Genomic DNA, 3337 nt, shown 5'->3' on the forward strand with positions numbered 1-3337 from the left:
TGACATAGCAGTTTTTCAAAATGTTGAAGTTTATAGCCTTTTTTAGGTTATATTATTTTTATGCCAAAATTTTCTATCGTTTTTAAACATTTTAAGTGAACATTAAAGTAAATTAATTACTTATTTAAGTAGATTTAAGTGGAAAATTATATAATTTCTTTTATCAGTTCCATCAGATTATCACACTTCGCTCCTGACTTCTGTCATGAAAAATGAAAACTGAATTCTCACAGGACGAGTATTTTGGCATACGCGTGTTCTCGAAACGACATATATAGCGAGGGTGCGAATTGGTTCTCGTAAGTTTTGGCGCCGAACGTGAGAAAAAAAACAATCACGTCCGTCGAGGCGGAATTGAACCACCGACCTATGGATAGCTATAGCCACTACAGTCCACCGCTCTACCAGCTGAGCTATCGACCAAGCTGAGTTTTTCCCAAAATTTATAGCATGTGGCCTAATGAATTTAAATGATTATTTTTTCACAGATTTTATGAGATCCAGATATTTAATTTCATTTTTTAGATATTTTGTTTCAGAGTTGACAACATGAAACTTATCCTAGTCACGTCATTGTTGCGCTTGTCCCATCTCAGTGGTCTCCAAATTGAGGTGCGCGTACCCCAGGGGTATGCAAAGTGATACTTGGGGTACACCAAGTTTCCCTTCAAAATAATGTACACAGTATTTTGACTGTATAGAACTGTAATTCTAATTCAAAATGTAAATTTGTAATTTAATTTAAATGCATGTATATTGTTTAAAATAAATAATAAATAATTTGAGTTTTGACTACACATACATATATTATTTACAATTATTTTCGTCTTAGGAGTACGGGATCAAAAAGTTTGGAGACCACTGTGCTATCTTAGTTGAGTTCAAATTGCTAGTCTGCAATTGCGATTATTTTGTACTGTGCATTAAATTAATTTAATCTCCAAAATGCCAAAAAGAAACTGTGTTTACTGATGAATTAAAACAGGATTATCCGTTTTTGAAATAAGTTTGTGATCGTGTTGACAAAGTGAAACGTAAACTGTGCTTTCAGAATTTTCAGTAACTCATGGTGGGCGTTCGGACATTAAAAATCACGTGAAATATGAGAAACATAAGGCATGTCTATTAGCGGAAGGAACTTCCTCAAATATATTGTCATGTTTTAATGATACCGATTGAAGTGACAAAGAATTTTTAAAGAAAGTTCACACTAGTAATAAATATTAATAGGTTCTTAATAATAAGGCATGTTCAAGTTGAGTTATTAAAAATTTCTTTTAACTCGTTTTTTGTTAACAACTTTTTTATTTAGTCTTTTCAATCAAGGTAGGCTTTATTCTCTGTTACGACTATTTTCTCAAAATTGTCACCGTTTGAAAAAAAAAATATATATATATATATTATGGTAAGCCTAATTATAATCACCTAAAAGCAACTAAATTCAATTTATTTTTTCATCCTATAAACTCCATAAATTTTCCCAGATTTAAATAATATAATTAATTTTTACTTGTTGGGCTGCAATTAAAAAAAATTTTACCCTATAAATTTCCACTGTCGTCCGTCTTCTCTTAATCTCGAGAACGGAATTAGATAAATCAAATCATAGACCAGATATGGAAATATTAGGAGCAGGAGGCTCCGATTAACTATATATGAACTTCCGATGCAAACAGGAAGTCGTATTATGTCAATTCAAATTTTTCCTGAAAGCAGTTAATATATGATCGGCACGACTATTGTTAAAGGAAAAGTGTGATGTACAGGAGCAAGATACTACTATCAGGTGGAGAGTATATATTTTAAATGAAATGAATTAAAAATATGATTAAAATTGCAGCCCAACATTGTTACGATCTCACAAATAATTGCTCATTCTATATAATTCATACTTTTTATATTTGAACAGTTCAAATCTGTCAATATTTTGATAGATTTAACTGATCTATCGAAATATTAATAGATTTAAATAATGCACAAATAAACCACAATATGACCATTGTTTTACTCATTCTCTATAGATTATAATTTGCATACTTCAATACTGGACAGGGATTACTGCTGTGAGGTCATGACCTCACCCATCAACGAGACAGGTTGTCGAACCAACGTCAATAGACCGGTGACTTATTCTTGTAGACAGAACCGGAGACGCGGAGAAACAATTTGTCACATTCCCGAAGATTTAATTGTCAATTAAATCTTATCACATATTCCCGGACGTAAATCACGAGGCAGAGTAAAAGTGTGACGGAAAGGGGTTTTGCAGTCACCTTACCCTGAATTCAAGCAGAAAAAGTGAATGCTTCCTCGGAGGGATGGCGGCTGAGATCCGCGTGTGGTCTCTCCGAGACACGAGAAAACAAATTGTGGGTAATTTATGGAAATCGTTCAAGAAGGAGAGTGACCCTACCCTCAGAGAGAGCGGTACGTGTGGTGGTGTTTGACAACCCTTGCTACCTTAATCGCGTCCCCAACAACAGATCGGAACCAATGAAGATGCAGGAGAGCATCAGTTTGGACTAACCAGAAATCGGGATTTTTGAATGAAAATTGTATAAAAGCCCAGATTTTCAAGGACACGGGGAGGTTGTGGTCAAGTTTATGAGAAAAATCGATCTTCGAAGCTCCAAGCAAGTCTTCAAATTTCCGAGTACCAACGAAGGGGACTCAACTTCCAATCGTCGCCTGATAGGACATGGGTGCCCCAGGACCCTCAACCTCCATCTCATAAATCAGCAAAAAATTCTCTCCTCTTTTTGTGAGACGTCCTTCAGCAAGAACTTCACTGTACCCTTGTTTAAGCATGTTTTATTGTCTTATTAAACAGGGATGTCCTTGTAAATCAGCATCCGTGTCTTTGTGTCCTGCACCACTATCCCCATACGATCCTGATCTACCACAGGAAGAGAGAGTATTCTTTCACTAAGACAGACAGTGGTTAGGCAGTTTCCTTGCACGGTTGTGATTTCTACTTCTACCCATCAGGTTCAAGGTTCGTCAGTCCTTGCCAAGCAAGCGATCGCTTTTCTTTACGGCTCTGTCTCAATTCCATCGTGATACAAAAAACTTGTGAGATGTCCTAGTTTTAACTACACAACTGTTTAAAAACTCTTTTCTCCTGTAGCCACTAAGAATGGCATTTTAAATCAAGTTCATGATGGATTCGACCAGACCACAATGAGGGTGGCCAGATGGAAAGAGATGGGGTCTACATAATACATCATAATTATATATAATTTTCATATGTAATTATGTATTATAGAAATCAAAGATATGATTGAAATACTTAAACGAATGACATTTCAGTTATTCCAGTTAATGAAACAGGCTAACA

The 3337-nt window shown here is 35.3% G+C and overlaps 1 non-coding gene across 1 annotated transcript; it reads right to left on the reverse strand.

Moving 5' to 3' along the window:
- Window positions 1-339: 339 nt before the first annotated feature.
- Window positions 340-423, reverse strand: Trnay-gua. The gene is given in 2 exon segments: window positions 340-375; window positions 387-423. It is a non-coding gene; the product is annotated as a tRNA-Tyr (tRNA).
- Between the last annotated feature and the right edge of the window lie 2914 nt (window positions 424-3337).

This window comes from Centruroides sculpturatus, unplaced genomic scaffold (assembly GCF_000671375.1).
Source record: "Centruroides sculpturatus isolate CEXI.00-Female unplaced genomic scaffold, Cexi_2.0 scaffold502, whole genome shotgun sequence".
Taxonomy (NCBI): Eukaryota; Metazoa; Arthropoda; class Arachnida; order Scorpiones; family Buthidae; genus Centruroides; species Centruroides sculpturatus.